At 42.3% G+C, this 18,918-nt stretch overlaps 1 protein-coding gene across 1 annotated transcript in view; it reads left to right on the top strand.

Annotated features, from left to right (window-relative positions):
* The window catches only part of Cryl1 (crystallin lambda 1), a 129,844-nt gene that overhangs the window by 55,810 nt on the left and 55,116 nt on the right, over positions 1-18,918 (top strand). The gene's annotated exons all lie outside the window — the stretch shown is intronic.

Below are 18,918 nucleotides of genomic sequence, written 5' to 3'. Positions count from 1 at the left end.
TGGGCTTGAACTAAGGGCTAGAGTACTTTTCCTTAGCTTTTTTCCCCCTCAAACCTGGCTCTCTGCTTTTTTCTGGTTAATTGGATATAAGAGTCTCAAAGACTTTCCTTAATCTTGTTGGCTCAAACTGGGATCCTCAGATCTCAGCCACCTGAGTAGCTAGGATTACTGGCATGAGCCACTGGTGCCCAGCTCTTTATAATTTATGTGGCCATTTGTGTTTGCCATGTAATCTTCTTTCGTGGTACTACTTTACATTTGGCATTACTTCATGATTATGACACCTTATTAGATGTTCAAAACAACTTTCTGGGTATTGAAGGCAAATTTATTTGTTCTGTGTAATTTTTATACCTAGATAGATCTACCCTAATATATATATAAATATATACATATATACATATATATGTATATATGTAATCCTAAACAAAATCATGCATACATAATCTCCCTAAAGAGAATATGAATTTAAAAATGAAAGACTCTAATTTTGTTTGCTTTTCAAAAGTGTGTATCATGGTTTTATACTTTTTTGTCCTAAGTCTCAGAAATGAAGCTTGGGATTTGAATGTAGTTATTCAAAAGTTCTTCCCTTTCCTTTCTGTTCTTATCTGTGGTTAGTGAGCATAATGGATTGGTTTTTGTGTCAGTCTCTGGAAAAGTGAAAAGCCCCCAGGAGGCTGGCTGAGGTCACTGCCCTGTGCTGACCCTTTGGAAAGTGGTCACACTCCATGGAGATTTTCAGTCCAGGCTGCGGGAAACCTGGGCTCAGTCTTCCCTTTAGTGCAAGGGGCTCCTGGGCTCTGTCGAGCAGAGGCAGATTTCTGCATAGACCAGAGCTCCAGCTTGCACATGAGAACTAACTTCCTTCCTTCCTTCCTTCCTTCCTTCCTTCCTTCCTTCCTTCCTTCCTTCCTTCCTTCCTTCCTTCCTTCCTTCCCTCCCTCCCTCCCTCTCTCCCTGTCTTTCTCCCTCCCTTCCTTCCTTTCTTTCCTTCTTCCCTTTCTCCCTCCCTGCCTCCTTCCTTCCTGCCCTTCCTTTCTTTCTTTTCTTTCCTCACTTCTCTGTTTTTCTGTTTCTTCTGTCCTCTCTTTCTACAGCTATTTCAATGTGTGTGTGCACGTTCACGCGCATGTGTGCACATGCATGCATGCCAGTACTGGGGTTTGAACTCACATTCTTTACATTCTTGCTTAGCGTTTTTGCTCCGGGTTAGAGCCAAACTTGAGCCATACCTCCACTTCCACCTTTGTGCTGGTTAATTGGAGAGAAGAATCTCAGATTTATCTGCCTGGATAACTGGGAACCTCAAATCTTGAGATCTGAGGATTATTGGCGTGAGCCACTGGTTCCTGACAATGGGCTGTTGAACGTATTTCTTTTTCTAGAATATTTGGGAGAGGAAGAAACTTCTTTACATACAGAAGGTAGGTTTAGCTTTGTACTCTCGGCTGTCTTGAGGCCATCCCAAGGACCAGTATGAATAGAAGATAGAACTTGACCTTGAACTTCTATGCTGTATTTGACCTTTATGTGTGCTGAATATAGACTCTCCTTCCTGAAACTTATATAGCAACGTAATCCCCATTATTATTAAGAGATGGGACCTTGGAGTGTTTACAAGGGCTCAGTCTAATAATCAAGCTAATCCATTCATGTGATTGATGAATGGGTTCATAGCTTGTCTTGAGAGTACTTTTGCTACAAAAGCCAGCTTGGCCCAGTCACCTGTGTGTTCCCTGTCTCACCATATGATACCTGTGCTGCCTGTTCTCTGCCAGCATCACCCACCTTAGACCAGAGATGTGAGCCAGGATGAACCTCTCTTCTCTTTATAACCCCACCCAGTCTATGGCCTTTTTGTTTTGTTTTGTTGTTTTGCTAGTACTAGGGCTTGAACTCAAACTCCTTAGCTTTTTCTCTCAACACTGGCATTCCATCACTTGAACTGCGCCTTCACTCTTGCTTTCTGCTGGTTATTTGGAGCTAAGAATCTTACACACTTTTCTGCCATGACTGGCTTTGAACCACGATCCTCAGATCTCAGCCTCTTGAGTAGCTAGGATGATAGGCATGAGTTACCAGCTTGTGGTATGATTAGAACCAAGAGACTGAAGGCCCATTTCTTCTTGCTTTTGTGTTCCCTGTGACAGGGAGCTACAGCTTTAGCGTTTGGGACATGCCCTAACTGGTCTATGTCCATCAACCCACACCCTCGTCTATGGTGCCAAGCACACATGGAAGGAAGATGAACTGCTCTACCCAGATCTTGACAAGTTTTCTGGGACTTTTGGGTTTTTCTTCTCCTGAGAATGAGAAATGGATAGAAGGAAAGAAGGAATGGATAGCTAAGAAAAGACCCAGGGACTGTGCAAATTGAACTCTGAGTCTTCCTGACCTCTGGCCTTTCTATGAAGTGAGCCATTCCATTTTGTTATTGTTCAGGCAGGTTGAATTAGGTGTTTGATTACTTGTAGCTGAAAGCATGCTGACTGGTAAATGTGATAAATTAAATGCTGACCCAGACTTGAACTTCTGAAAAACTTCATAGTAGCTTTTAAAACCTGATTCCAGGCTGGGAGGTGCAAAGCTTTGCTTGTTTTGTCTGCAAAATCATATAAGGAAGATTAGTTGTATTTGTAAATCACTCTTTAGCCTGGAATTGAATGATGAATAAAGGAATTAAAAAGAAAGCTCCTAAATTTTTATTTTTTTGGCCAGTCCTGGGCCTTGGACTCAGGGCCCTGGCTTCTTTTTGCTCAAGGCTAGCACTCTGCCACTTGAGCCGCAGCGCTTCTTCTGGCCATTTTCTATATATGTAGTGCTGGGGAATCAAACTCAAGGCTTCATGTATAGGAGGCAAGCACTCTTGCCACTAGGACATATTCCCAGCCAATGCTCCTAAATTTCAACTAGCTTTTCCTCCTTGCTTTTCATACACACTTTATCTCCAGTAGGAAATGGCACATATGTTTTTAAGAATTCCACAACTAGCTCACACCTGTAGTCCTAGCACTTTGGAAGGTGGAAATCACGGATCACAGATTGAAGACAGTGCAGGCAGAAAACTTTGCGAGACTCTTATCTCCTATTAACCAGCAAAAAGTCAGAAGTGGAGCTGTAGTCCAAGCCATAGAGGGCCAACTGAGCAAAAAGCCAAATGACAGTGTGAAAACCTGAGTTCAAGCCTCATTACCACTGCTTCCAAAAATAAAACACCCCTCAATTTCCACAAATTATTTTAGGCATAAGACCCTCAAAAAGCCTCTGAAGCTGGGCACTGGTGGCTCACTCCTATAATTTTAGCTACTCAGGAGGTTGAGATCTGAGGATGACGGTTTGAAGCCAGCCCATGCAAGAAAGTCTGTAAGACTATTATCTGTAATAAACTACTCAGAAGAAGCTGGAAGTGGAACTGTTGCTCGAGTGGTAGAATGGTAGCCTTGAGCAAAAGAAGCTCAGTGACAGCACCCAGGCCCTGAATTCAAGACTTAGAACTGGCACAAATAAATAAATAAACCAGTAAAGTTAAATTCAATAAAAAGCTTCTGGAGGTAGATTACTGTTGTCTCTGCTAGACAACTGAGACTTGTTGAGAAACTTGGCCTTGAATAGAATAGAGCAGAGATGCAGCTCTGGGAGAAAAAGTCAAATCCTTATTGTTATTATTACTACTACTATTACTGGTATCTTTAAATAGTTGTACAAAAGAATTGCCATTTAATAAAACAGTTTATGGGCTGGGGATATGGCCTAGTGGCAAGAGTGCTTGCCTTGTATACATGAGGCCCTGGGTTCGATTCCCCAGCATCACATATACAGAAAACTGCCAGAAGTGGCGCTGTGGCTCAAGCGGCAGAGTGCTAGCCTTGAGCGGGAAGAAGCCAGGGACAGGGCTCAGGCCCTGAGTTCACAGCCTAGGACTGGCCAAAAAACAAACAAACAAAAAACAAAACAAAACAGTTTATGAATACAAGGCATGTTCATCAGTGTTGCTCTTTTCAGTGTTCTTTTATTTTTAATGGTCTTTTTTTTTTCTTTTAATGAGAGTACCTCACCCTCTCATTCCACTCTCTTATTCACAGCTAGTGCTCCTCCACCAGCCATGCCTCCAGCCTGTCATTTTTCTGGTTAACTGGAAATAGAATCTCATGGACTCTTCCATCTGGGCTGGTTTTGAACATCAACCCTCAGGTTTCAGCTTCCTCAGTATCTAGGATTACAGGTGTGAGCCACCAATTTCCCCCAACTCTCTCCATGTTTTTACTTCACGTTCGTTGAAAGTTCTAGAAGCATAGGTGCTCTGATCTAGTGTGCTGATTTAGCACCCTAGGAAATTGGAAAAGAAGGTACTAAGATATGGCGATGTTACTGTCTAGGAAGAAGCCAAACATGGGTCACTAATTTTTTTTTAAATTTTAATATAGTTAAGTTTACTAATCTTTAAAAAAAATTTTTTTGTACTTTTGAATGCTTGTTTAAGAAGGCCTCATCCCTCCCGGATGACAGATCTGAAAGTCAGCAAGGTCATGCCTACAGGAAAACATGACAGCCAGTATTCTGGAAACATCTTTATGGGCCAAATCCAGGTCCTTTGGAGAAGACCTTCAAAGGAATGCTGTAAAACAAGGAATGGTCTCAACCTGCAAGGCCGTAGTGTGATTGATGCCTGCCTTTGTTTTTGCTGACTTATTCAAAGACTATTTTCCTCCCCAGTGTCCTACAGTGATGTTCTGCCTTTGTCTGTTTGTGACTCTTTCCCCTTAGTTCCTAGGAACTTCCATCCAAGCCAAGCCCTGGAAACTTTTGACCCCCTTGGTGTTTTGGTTCATTGTTGAATCACTGTGTTTGTTTCTCTGATGTTCAGGGGTCCAAAGAGGCTCAGTGGCTTGCTGGGGATCACCCAGCAGGTCAATAGGGAGTGGAGGATTTTTTTTTTTCTTGCTTTGTCTAAATTATTCTCTGCTGCAAAACTTTGTTTATTTGTCCTTTGGGCTGCTCATCTTAGTGAATAGCTGGATTATTTTACCCTTTAAGTTGTGGATAATATCTAGCCTAAAATGTTTGTAAAAGACTGCCTCAGAAATTATTCTGATCTTTTTTTGGGTGTTAGTATTGGGATTTGAACCCAGATCTTGAATACTGTGCTTAGCTTTTTCACTCAAGGCTGGTGCTCTACCACTTGAGACACCACTCCATTTCTGTCTTCTTGCTGGGAACTTAGAAATGAGTCTCATACTGCCTGGGCCAGTTTTGCACTGTTATCTTCAGGGCTCACTCTCCTGAGTAGCCAGAATTATAGGTATGAAGCACTGGCACCCAGCTATTCTACTCTTTTACATAAACTGTTAAGTTGTCGGTATAGGTTAAACATACCTGATCCAAAAATCTTAAAACCAGAATGTTTCAAAAAGCTCAAGCTTTTTGAACCCTGACATGATGCCATAAGTAGACAGTTCTGTACCATGAAACTTCATCTCATGCACAAAATTGTAAAAAGGTATTAGACAAAATTACTTAGTTGGCTTTCTGCTACTGTGATAGAATACCAGAGATAATTTAGAAGGTGGAAAGATTTATCTTAGCCTTCTGCTCTGCCCTGATAGAAATCCATGCTGTTAAGGGGCCATGCAGTTATTTAGGGGCCTTTGTGCGTGTCTGTATGCAGTATCCGAGGATGACCACAGGTGGCAGCAGGTGACACCTTTTAGTATTGCAGCTCCTGTACCTGGGGAGCCCTGTGGTCAGGGCTGGAGGCTTTTGACAGCTAGCGTGGCAGAAGGGCTTCTGGACCTTGGGGGTTGGCCCGAAGTCCGAAGTGTTACAGCTCTTTTATGCCTCTGCTTGGATCTGCGGCTGTTGCTTCTCATCTGCCTGATTCTAATCTGTGTCAGTTCTGCTTTCACTGTCACCTCTGTGACTAGCTATTTGGCTCCCACTTTGGCCTTCATGGCTGCATTCCCACTTGGCTGTCAAGGCAAGCGTGGCTTCTGAGGTTGTGGGAAGCTGCTGATGTGCCTGCTATCATGGGAAGGAGGCGCCAGTCAGTGGCCAAATGTTCCCACCAGATGTGGGAAGCCCAGGTTCCATCTCTGCCCTGGAGCTGAGATGGCTCTGGGTGTACTACCACTGTGTCTGCATCTTTGGCCCTAGCCCTGATGTCACTGCTGATGATGACTCTTGCCTACTGCAGGAATTGCTTGCTAGCTCTACCTGGTGTTGCTGCTGCCTCCACGGACACTTCTTTTCTTCCTGTTAGCAATTAGCCAGTGCTTATGATGAAAGTCAAAAGTAGGGAAGGCAGACCACTCAAGAGAAGTCTTTATTTGACCTCTGTTGTAAGATCAGGGGCAGTACAGAAGGGCGTCTTCTGACTGTTCACAAAGCAAGCTGAGCAGGCTGCTTATATAGTCACAAAGAGGGCAGGACAACTGATTCATGCAAATGAAGACTCTACTCGCATCTGTCACATCCCAGTCCCTGTCACCAGTCATGGCAGTTCCTTATTCAAATGAGCTGGTTTTGCACCAATCATATGTGTGCTGTGCCTCCAGGGAAAGGAAGTGCTCTCCCTCTGACCTGGGGGAAGGTGGCTGCCATGGTGGCAAAAGTCTGGCACAAGCTGCTTGTTGAACCAATGTCTTCTTAGAACCAGAGTTGGGTTCAAAGTGGCTAATGTGGTATAAAGGCAGTCTGTCTGCCTGTCTGTCTAGCGGGTGGTTCTTTGCTTAAGACAGCTGGCCACACAGGGAAAGGGTCTAACAGCAGTTGGTTAAGGAATCAACCCTCCCCAGCCCACAGTTTCTTAGCACATTTAAAGGAAAAAGAAACTTTAAGACGGGTGCTTACAACAAATGAATATTAGTAATGGTGCTTTAACAATATTAAACAGTTGCTTTAACAATACTTACTCCTTTTGCCAAGATGGGTTCCTGCCCTCTTATTTCATTTGCAGAGGTTTCAGACCATGGTCTCTTGGTCCTGTTGCTCTGGGTCTGTGGTGGCATAGTGTCTCATGGTAGTGCATCATGGTGGGATCATATAGCTGCTCACTTCATGGTCGACAGAGAACAAAAACAAACAGGGTGATCTGGGTGCTGGATGCTCATGCCTGTAATCTTAGCAACTCAAGAGGCTGAGATCTGAAGATCATGATTCAAAGCCTGCAAGGGCAGACAAATCCATGAGATCTTATCTCCAATTAGCCACCTAAAGGATGGAAGTAGAGCTGTGGTTCCAGCAGTAGAGCACCAGCCTTGAGTGCAAAAGCTAGGGAAAGTATCCAGGCTCCATGTTTAAGCCCCAGTATTGACACTCGCACACACTCAACAGAGGTGGGGGGAAAGAGGGCTGAGGTCCTGATATCAATTAAAGGGCACACTACCAATGACCTAACTTCCACAAGGCTCCACTTAATAAACATAAATGAATTTCATGTTTGGACTTGGGTTGTATCTCCAAGATGTCTCATTATCTATAGGCAAGTATTCCAAAATCTGACCAAAAAAATCCACATCCAAAATACTTCTCTTCCTAAGCATTTTAAGATATTGGTATTTAAGATATTGTCAATCTGAACAACTGAGATCATTTTAATTGACTAAAGGATTTCCGTGGGGGGATTTCCTGGACAGAAAGCATTGTTGAAGTTGTTTTGAAAGTGAAGAGTATGTCAGGCCTCTAGGAGGATGGCTGAGACTTATTTGTTTTTATACTCCTGAAAGTAGTCTGGGGCGCTTTTCCGGTCTGAAATGGATTCTAGAACAAAAGTAACAAATTCACATCAGATTAAAGCATTTTTGTGAGTAGCACTCAGTAGCACACAGCACAGGGAAAATAAGAAGAATGTAGCTGTTTTTTAAAAAAATTCAGGGCTGGGAATGTGGCTTAGTAGTAGAGTGCTTGCCTAGCATGCATGAAGCCCAGCGTTTGATTCCTTAGTACCACATAAACAGAAAAAGCCGGAAGTGGTGCTGTGGCTCAAGTGGTAGAGTGCTAGCCTTGACCAAAAGAAGCGTGCCCAGGCCCTGAGTGCATGAGTTCAAGCCGCAGCACTGGCAAAAAAAAAAAAAAAAAAAAAAAATCAGAAATGTTAATATATAAAGAAATGCTGTAAATCAAGAAAGATATAAGAAGCCAAGTGGTGAGATGGCTCTCCATCAGGAATGGATAAGTAATATACACAAAAGCCAAAACCCATATAAATATATATCTTTTTTTGCCCTATTGAACTGGAAAATCCAGAGATTGGTAAAACAGGCTTGCTGACTGTGTTCATACATGCCTAGTGTAAGTGTACCAGTCCAGAGAGAACACAGGTGGTTTACCTGTAGTTTCTAGAAGTGGAGCTGTGGCTCAAGTGGTAGAGCATTAGCCTTGAGCAAAAATGCTGCGTTGATGAAGCTCAGGCTATGTTCAATCCCCATAACAAAGATACTAGTCTGATTTAGGGTCCACTCTAATCCATAGGCCAATATAGTACTCCATCTTAACTTGACATCCACACAGGATTTGTGTCTAAATAGGGTCATATTTATAGGTAGTGAGGTAAGGACTTTGTTGTAAGACTTGTATGTGTGTGTGTGTGCATGCGTGTGTGCACACACACGCATGCACACACACGCACGCATGCATGCTGCTACTGTGGCTTGAATTCAGAGCCTCCCACTGTCACTTGGTTCTTTCCACTTAGCACTCTATTACTTGAGTCACATCCCAGTTCTGGATTTTAGCTGGCTAATTGGAGATAAGAGGCTCAGATTTTCCTGTGCAGGCTAGCTTTGAACTGCAATCCTCAGATCTCAGCTGCCTGAGTAGCTAGGATTATGGGAGTGAATTACCAGTGACTCATTGGCTTATGTTGATATGTAGAAGTAAGGGCAATTTAGTCACTTTTGACTATATTTTTTATTTTGATTGCAATGACGATGCCCATTTCTATACATGTTAGAAAACCATACCCTATGCCCATTGCCTTAGGAAGGAATAAACCCAAGAAACTCTTCCCAAGTAGCTGACTGAAATGGAGGGACCACCGGTGCTGGAGGACCCCCTGCAGAGAGAGCCTTGTATTAAGACACAGCCACAGGCCTAGACTCTTGGGGGGTGGGGGGAACAACAAAAACAAAAACCCACGTCCAAAAGTAAACCAGCTCCTTTGTTATTATTTTAAGTGTAGGCTGCTCAATGGCTTGTGCCAGTATGTAATGGCTTCCCAGATGATGAGGGTTGACAATCACACTGGCAGGTAATTAGCAATCTTTTCTTTCTCAGAGGCTTGTCAGGGCTCCAAGATGGCCCTTGGGGCAATGCTCGAACCTGTCATCATTTATTTGGTTGCTCCCTGTGCAGACAACAGATTTGATCATTGCTTTCACTGTGTGAGTACTAAAAGTATATTCTCATCACCACCTACATGAAGATAGCTATCTTCTCCTCAGTCTCCTAAGCTTCCTACGGAGCCACCATTGGACAGCTTAGCCCATTCAGATGTCTGGAATGATCTTCAAATCTAGACCACCCCACTACCCCCATCTATCCTGGGACATCCTGAACTAGCTCTGAGTCTACTTCTCCTTTCTGTCTATCTTAGGTCATTGCCTCCTTCCCTCCCTCCCTCCCTCCCTCCTACTCTCCCTCCCTTCTTTCCTGTCTTTTTTATTTCTTCTTTCCTCCCCTTCCATTCCTTTTCCTTTTCTTCCTTCCTTTCACTATTTCTATTTGTGCCAATATTGGGACCTGAACTCAGCACCTGTGCTCTGTCCCTTAGCTTTTTCCACCTAGGACAAGCGTTCTACCGCTTTAGCTACAGCTCCACTTCTACCTTTTGCTGGGCTGCCTTTAAGCTATGCCCATGAGATCTCAGCTTCCCGAGTAGCAAGGATTTCAATGGTGAGCCACAGTGCCCTGTCAGTATCCTTTGTCAGATATAGGATTTGCAAAAAAATTTAAACTCATTTTCTGAGATTTGTCTCTTCCTTTCATCCTCTACTTATTTGAATGACCACTTATCCAATAAATCATTAGTTCTTCCCAAGTTGCCTGCATCCCTTACCCCTGTCCCCATCTTGCTGCTGTCAGTGTACTGCATGCTCACTTCTCCAGTGCTCAGAGAACAAGGATTCCTTCCTTGTGTTCTCAACTCTCTAAGCAGAAGGGGCACAGAAGATGCTGCAGAGTATGGAGCAACACAAATCCCACTCTGAGCAGTATAAGGGGCAGGGAGTAGCTCCACTGAGTGGTGTGTAACCAAATTTCTAGCTAGTAGAATATTTGGTCTCATTAGAGCAGGGTTGACCTGGACAAGATCAATAACTGTTCCTGCCAGGTCTGTCCATTGTCCAGGCTCTACAATGAGTATGGAACTCACTCTGGGTACATTATGTGTTTTGTAGTTCTTTTGTCAGATGTACGAATATTTTGGGTTGTCCTATTTTCTTGTAATACTGACTCTTTTATCATTGTATTTGCTCATCATGATCTCTGATAGTACTGTTTTTTAGATCTGCTTGTCTAGCTATTGCAACGTAGCCACTCCAGGTTTCTTTGATTAGTGTTTACAAAGGATATGTTTTGTATTTGTTTTTCTACATTATAACAAAACACCTGAGACTGGACACTTCATGAAGAAAAGACGTTTATTTGGCTTGCATTTTTGGAGGATAAGAGTCCAAACAGTATTTTTGCTGGCTCAGTGAGAACCCTTTTGGTTGAGTCACATCATGGTGGATGGCACCATAGAAGGAGTGCCTGAGACAGGAGATCAAAAAGCGACCAGAAAGGTCTAGGCTTGCTCTCGGGTAACAATTTTTCCTTGAGAATGGTCCCATGAAAAATGACATCAGTTCTGAGGCAGGGTGGGGCCATTTGTGTGTGTGTGTGTGTGTGTGTGTGTGTGTGTGTGTGTGTGTGTGTTCCTCATGACTCAATTACTTTGTACCAGGTATTGTGATCTACAGCCTTCCAATTCCAGCACTCCAAGCCTATGGGCTACAATCCCAACATTACCACACTGAGCCATGGATGACAAACCATATCCAAGCTATGGCGGTTTCTCCATCCTTTTACTTTGAACTGATCTAAGTCTGTATTTAAAGTCTTTTTTTTTTCTAGATAGCTTAGAACTAAATCTTCCTTATCCAGTTTGAAAATCTCTGGCTTTAAATTCATGTGTTTAGACCATTTCACATGCATTGTTATTATTGGTACAGATGGCTTAAATATATCATCTTGTTAGTAGTTTTTCTGTTTCTCTCATCTGTTCTTTATTTCTTTTTCTTGAAGTTGTGTTGATTGAACAATTCCATGGCTCTGTTTTATTTCTGCTATACAACAAACTATGCTTCTTTAAAAAAAATCCTACTAATTGTGTGTATCTTTAATCAAAGGCTACTTCCTGGTATTAGACTGTTTTGCATTCTTTTTGCTATATATTTATTTTTATGTGTGCATTCATAATGTATTGCTATTACTTTTGCAATAATTTGTTGGTTAGATTTCAGAGCAATTGGAAATAAGAATATAATTGTTTTACCTTCTGTTATTCAGTTTCCAGTGTTCTTCATTTCCTTGTATAGATCCAGTTTTCTATTCAATGTCTTTTTTCCTGCTGTCTATAGAATATTCCTCTAAACTTTATTGTAAACACACTAGTATATGGAGAGTAATTTTCATCCATTGTTGTTTTTCTCAGACACGTTTTTTTTTCTTTGTTTTTGAAAAATACTTTTATTGGATGTAACATTTTAGGTGAACAAGTTTTTTTCTTTTTCTTTTCTTTTCTTGCCAGCCCTGGGTCTTGAACTCAGGGCCTGGGTCACTGTCTCTGAGGTTCTTTTGCTCAAGCCTAGCACTCGAGTCACAGTGCCACTTCTGGCCTTTTCTGTTTATGTGGTACTGAGGAATCAAACCCAGGCTTTATGTATGCTAGGTGAGCACTCTACCATTAAGCCACATTCCCAGCCATCCCAAGTTTTTTCTTTAAGCATTTAAAAGGCGGCAGTCTACTCATTCATCATTTCTAACAAAATCCTATACTTTCTCGCCATTGTTCTTGTATTTATGGGCTTAATTTTTGTCTTTTATTCTTTTTTGAATATTTTTATTATCTTTAAGTAGTTGCACGAAGGAATTGTTATTCACCAAAGCAGTTTATGAATATGGTGCATCTTGATCAATGTCACCCTTTCAACTTCTCATTCACCCCTCCCCTTATTTATCTTTATTTTAGGTTACATATTAAATTTTTTTTACCTTTTAACAAAGTACTTTATTTGTATAATGCATCTTGATCTTTGTCATAATTTTAGTACACTTAGGTGTGTATGAGTTTGGGGGAAAGATGAGGTATTTGTCCTACTTTGTGTCCTTTAAATTTTTTTTTTTGATCTGTGATTTGAGACTTTCATTACTTTATTAGCCATCGTTTGTTTGTTTATTTTTCCATCACAGCCTTGAACGCAAGGGTTCACATTTGCTTGGCTTTCTTGCTTATTACTAATGTTGTACTACTTGAGTATTTTCCAGCCCTGCTTTCTGATGGGTATTTTGTTTTTGTTTTTGCCAGTCCTGGGGCTTGAACTCAGGGCTTGAGCACTGTCCCTGGCTTCTTTTTGCTCTAGGCTAGCACTCTGCCACTTGAGCCACAGTGCCACTTCTGACCGTTTTCTATGTATGTGGTACTGAGGATTCAAACCCAGGGCTTCATGTATACAAGGCAAGCATTCTACCACTAGGCCATATTCCCAGCCCTGGATGAGTATTTTGGAGATGGAATCTTGTGGACTTTTCTGTCTGAGCTGGCTTTGAACTGTGATCCTGTAGATCTCAGCCTCTTGAGTAGGTAGGATCATAGTTTGGAGCCACTGGTACTTGGCTTATTTAAATTGTTTATCTGTCATATTCTGTCTCATCTCCTTGGATCTCAAATATGCATAATGTTAGATTACTTGGTGTCTTTAATGGAGTTCTGTTCATCTCAGTCTTTGTGCACTTTTGTTTTTCATTTTGAATGATGGTAATTGACTAACCCAATCCTTAAGTTTCCACGTTTTCCTTAGCTGTATCACATGTACTGCTGAACATGTGGAAGGCATTCTTTAGCTCTATTACTTTGTGTTTTTTTCAGTTTTAGCATTCTTTGCGGGAATTTTTTTTGGTCAGTTGTGGGGCTTAGACTCAGGGCTTAGGCATTCTCCCTGAGCTTTTGCACTCAAGGCTAGTTCTCTACCACTTTGAGCCAAGAGAACTACTTCTGGTTTTCTGGTGGTTAGTTGTAGATAAGAATTCCACAGACTTGGGGCTGGGGATATGGCCTAGTGGCAAGAGTGCTTGCCTCGTATACATGAGGCCCTGGGTTCAATTCCCCAGCACCACATATACAGAAAATGGCCAGAAGTGGCGCTGTGGCTCAAGTGGCAGAGTGCTAGCCTTGAGCAAAAGGAAGCCAGGGACAGTGCTCAGGCCCTGAGTCCAAGCCCCAGGACTGGCAAAAAAAAAAAAAAAGAATTCCACAGACTTTCCTGACAGAGCTGGCTTCAAGATCCTCAGCTACTCAGCCTCTTGGGTAGCTAGGATTACAGGCACAAGCCATTGGCACCTGGCAATTTCTTACATTCTTTATTTCTCTGTTAAAATCACTCCTATGGTTTTGCACGCAGACCACGTATTTCACTAGTGCTCTTAAAATATGAGTCATGGTTATTAAAAATGTACTGTAAGAGTTTTACTGTATTTGAGTCATATCTGATCATGCATCGGGTGATCACGTTGCCTGCTAGGTGTGTGATTTGCTTACCTTCTTATATACCTCACATTTTTTTTGGATGTCATCCATCTTGGGGACAGTAGATGCTCAGGTGAATAATGTTTAGTGTATAGGAACTGGCACACCTTGACTTCTAGGCTTTCACTGTGGGAATTTGAGTTAATCTGAGTAGGCACTGGGCAAGGCTTAAAACTTATAGGTGCTATGGCTGCCCTTGGTGTGCTAAAACTTTCCAAGTCTTCCAGTGATACCATGTGCTGAAGGTGAGGACTGATTGGTCAAAGGGTCTCAGGGGCATTTCCCCCCTCCATATTTGCTCTTCCTTCAGCTTCCCATCTTTTTATTTATTTATTTTTTGGCCAGTCCTGGGGCTTGAGACTCAGGGCCTGAGCACTGTCCCTGGCTTCTTTTTGCTCAAGGCTAGCACTCTACCACTTGAGCCACAGTGCTACTTCTGGCTTTTTCTGTTTATGTGGTACTGAGGAATCAAACCCAGGGCTTCATGTATACGAGGCAAGCCATAGGCCATATTCCCAGCCCTTCCCATCTTCTTTTAGTTCATTGCTCCTGTTCTGTGTTCTCATTCTGCCCTTCTCCCAGGAGTATTCTTCTGTCACCAGCTACTTAATACTTATCAGCCTGGGGTGGGTTCTGGCTAAGCCTTAGAAAAGCACTTAATTGGCATAGTGCCCCATAGCTTTGAACTCCTGGTTCAAGCCATCTTCTGGCATTAGCCTTCCAGTAGGATTATGAGAGTACATTGCTGCACCTAAATATTAGTTCACTTACTTTTCAACCAAGAATTTAGTAAATCTCCTTTTCCATACTTTAGTGAATTTCTTTGAATGACATAAATAGCTGGGCATAAAATGGGGGAAAGACTACACTGATTGATACATTATCCTTGTACGTTTTTGAAAGAAAAAAAAATTTGTTGTTGTTGTTCAGAGAATTGAGTCTCCCAAAGTCAGCAGAAAGAGACTAGCGATCAACTGATGACTAATGGAGTGATGAAAATTGCTGACTCCCAAGCTTTTAATTCTTAAAATAGGGCCTGTTTCCTTTGAACTTAAGACTTGTGATTTGTGGCTTCAAAGGCTTTTGTGTTGGTGGTGGTTTTGTTTTTCTCATCAAGCAGGGAATGGCATCTGAAAATACTAATTACATTCTTGTTGGTGAGTGTGTGCTTTCCTTAACATCCTGCTCAGTTGGGTTTTGCCATGACTAGAGCTTCTAGTTTGGAGATAGTGCTAGAGAAACCCAAATCTTCAGTAGAAGCCAGGTGCTAGCTAATTGGAGATAATAATTTCACAGACTTTCCTCCCTGGGCTGGTTTTGAACTTGATTTTCAGTTCTCAGCCTCCTGAGTAGATAGGATTACAGGCATGAGCCATTGATGCTTGGTTCTAATTTGCTTTTAGGGCTGGGAATGTGGCCTAGTGGTAAAGTGCTTGCCTCGTATACATGAAGCCCTGGGTTCAATTCCTCAGTACCACATACATAGAAAAAAGCCGGAAATGGCACTGTAGCTCAAGTGCTAGAGTGCTAGCCTTGAGCAAAAAGCCAGGGACAGTGCTCAGGCCCTGAGTCTCAAGCCTCAGGACTGGCAAAAATAAAATTGCTTTTAAATTGTTGAATTTTTACCTTATTCTTTGTATAGTTTTATAAGATGCTGAAATTCTTTGAAATCATTTAGACTCCCTACACATACTAATTTTATTATTAAAAATTCTTCTCTAAGGGCTAGGGATATGGCCTAGTGGCAAGAGTGCCTGCCTCATATACATGAGGCCCTGGGTTCGATTCCCCAGCACCACATATACAGAAAATGGCCAGAAGTGGCGCTGTGGCTCAAGTGGCAGAGTGCTATCCTTGAGCAAAAAGAAGCCAGGGACAGTGCTCAGGCCCTGAGTCCAAGCCCCAGGACTGGCCAAAAAAAAAAAAAAAAAAAATCTTCTCTAAGTCAGGCACTGGTGGTTCACATCTGTAATCTTAGCTACCCAGGAGACTGAGATCTGAGGATCGTGGTTCAAAGCCAGTCCAGGCAGGAAAAATCCCTAAGACTCTTATCTCCAGTTAGCCATAAAATTCTTTTTTTTTTTTTTTTGGCCAGTCCTGGGGCTTGGACTCAGGGCCTGAGCACTGTCCCTGGCTTCTTTTTGCTCAAGGCTAGCACTTTGCCACTTGAGTCACAGCGCCACTTCTGGCCATTTTCTGTATATGTGGTGCTGGGGAATTGAACCCAGGGCCTCATGTATACGAGGCAAGCACTCTTGCCACTAGGCCATATCCCCAGCCCTAGCCATAAAATTCTTTTTTTTTTTTTTGGCCAGTCCTGGGCCTTGGACTCAGGGCCTGAGCACTGTCCCTGGCTTCTTCCTGCTCAAGGCTAGCACTCTGCCACTTGAGCCACAGCGCCGCTTCTGGCCGTTTTCTGTATATGTGGTGCTGGGGAATCGAACCTAGGGCCTCGTGTATCCGAGGCAGGCACTCTTGCCACTAGGCTATATCCCCAGCCCCCATAAAATTCTTGAAGTGGAACTGCAGCTCAAGTGGTAGAGTTCTAGCTTTGAGCAAAAGAGCTGAGGACAGTGCCCAGGCTCTGAGTTCATGCCCCAAGGCTGGCATTAAAAAAATTCTCAAGTTACACCCTGATCTGAATGTCCTGCGAGTCTACTTCTACAGTTTTCTTTCTTACTTGGTTTTCAGACAATCATTCCCTCATCATTTATTTTCTCTTGCGAAGGCTCTGGTTGCTGCTTTCTCCAGAGGTGCTTTTCTAGAAAGTAGGAGGGCTGGGAGCATAGCTCCCTAATTAGTAGTGGGTGGAGATGAGCTTGGCCTTTGAGAACTGCTGGTATCTAGCCCCCCAGGATCCTCTTTGGGAGCCTGGAGCTTGGTTCCCAGGCTCTGATGCCAAAAAAATTTCCTCAATACCAAGTGTGTTCAAAGCTTTGTTTATTGTTTCAATCATTTTTAATGCCTTTGAAATAATTACCTTAAAAACAATTGCAGATCTACCTTTGAGTTTCCTGGATACTTGGATCTTGGCTCTGTAATGATTTTTTTAATTATTATTTTGGGTGATTAATTTTTTTCTCCTTTTTGCTCAAGCCGGCCTGGAATTGTGATCCTCTGTTTTTAGCTTGGGATGACAGACACAAAGTCACTGCAATCAGCTATGGGTTGAGAAGGGGTATTATGAACTTTTCTTGTCCAGTCTGGCCTTGAACTGTGATCTTTCCAAGCAGCTAGAAAGGCTTACTGATCTTGCTAGGTTTTTTTTTTGTTTTTTTTTTTAAGGATTAATTTGATATCAGTCCCCTGTGCCAGGTCTATGTTCTGTCTTACTGACTTCTGCTCTTCAAAATTATCTTTGGACTTACTGTGTTGTTGTTTCCTTTTCCTCTTCTCTCTTTAAAATTTGTGCCAAAACTGGAGCTTGAACTCATAACTTGGGGGCTGTTCCTGAGTTTTTTTGCCCAAGGTTGGTGCTCTACCACTTGAGCCACACCTCTACTTCTGGAGTTTTTTGCTAGTTAATTGGAGATAATCACAGATCCCCAGATCACAGCCTCTGGAGTAGTTAGGATTACAGATATAAGCCAATATCACCTGGCTTTTTTCTGTCTTCTTTATGTTTGGCCTGTTAATATTTTAGGCTTTCTTTTTCTTTGTGCTCTAGCACTTGAGCCATGCCTCTAATCCTTTTGCTTTGGGGTTTGTTTGTTTTTGTTTTGTGTATATCCAGGGCCTGGGCACTTTTCTAAACATTTTTGCTCAAGGCTAGTGCTCTACCACTTGAGCCAGGCCTCTAGTTCTTTTGTTTTTGTTTTGTTTTGTCCTGAGTCTTGAAATCGGCATAGGGGCTATCCCTGAGCTTTTTTTTGCTCAAGGATAGCACTCTACCACTTGAAGCAGCTCCATTTCTGGCTTTTTTGTGTGGTTATTTGGAGATAAGAGTCTCACAGACTTTTCTACCTGGTCTGACTTTGAACCAATATCCTCAGATCTCAGCCTCCTGAGTAGTTAGCATTATAGATGTAAGCCATTGTCACCCAACTACCTGTCACTTTTTTGTTCTTATAGATTTTGTCTTTCTATATGACATACTGGATAATTTCCTTAGCTCTATCTTTTAATTTACTAATTTCCTCTTCAGCTTTGTTTGTTGTGAGGTGCCAGACTTTGAAGTCAGGCCCCACCACGTGAACCCCATTTTAGAATCGAACCCTGAGCCAATCAGATTTGTACCTGTGTTCTAATCTCGCTTGCACAGCTGATTGTTTTAACCTTGTTCTTTGCCTTTATAAGCCCTGTGTAATCACAGCTCGGGGCTCCCTCCTAACCTCCGCTGTGTCGGTGGGTAGGACGAGGCCCGAGTTGGCAGCTCGTTAAATAAAGCCTTGCCTTGCTTTTGCATTTCGGAGTGCCTGAATCTCGGTGGTCTTCTTGGGGGTGGTCTTGCAACTTGGCACAACAGTTGTATCACATTTAATTAAAAATGTTTTGCAACTCCATTTTCAAGGTGTTCTAATTAATGTTTTTTCCCCTCCTAATCAGCTTAGTTTTTCTGGGTTCTACCATTTCTTATGATTTTCTTATTCTATTAGATTCTCCTTTCTTTTTTCTTTTTCTTTTTTTTTTTTTTAGTTATGTTAAGTTCAATGATCCAGATCTTTGTTCTGTCTAGAGGATTTCAATTTCAAATGTTTTATAGTTTGTGATTATGAGATTTCCCCCACCCCCCCAGTGGGGCTCTTACTTTATGGGACTACAGAAAGATATGGCCTCTTTCCTCAAGTCTCCCTGCACAGTATTATTGCATTTTCTCCTACAAGGCTTATCATTACAGTCCAGTGACTTCTGTGTTGCTTCGTTAGTTGGTGAGTATTCACACCATGTGTGTGGTATAACTTTGACTCCCTTACCTGAGTGAAATTCAGGCATTCACATGACCTCCACTACAAGGCCTGTTTGTCTGGAGCACATCTAGAGAAGAATATCGTTGGGTGGGTGGTTCTTTAGTTTAAATTGGTCAATGAACTGAAAACAAACCCTTTGGATAGTCTCAAGGGTCAAAGTGTCTTAAGGGTCTCAGTTCCAGTTCCTCGAGTTACATGGCCCATGGTTTCAGCACTTCCAGAAGGCAT

Source organism: Perognathus longimembris, chromosome 3 (genome assembly GCF_023159225.1).
Source record: "Perognathus longimembris pacificus isolate PPM17 chromosome 3, ASM2315922v1, whole genome shotgun sequence".
Lineage (NCBI taxonomy): Eukaryota > Metazoa > Chordata > Mammalia > Rodentia > Heteromyidae > Perognathus > Perognathus longimembris.
Note: the sequence above shows the minus strand (reverse complement) of the source record. Positions and strands in the feature narration are given on the sequence as shown.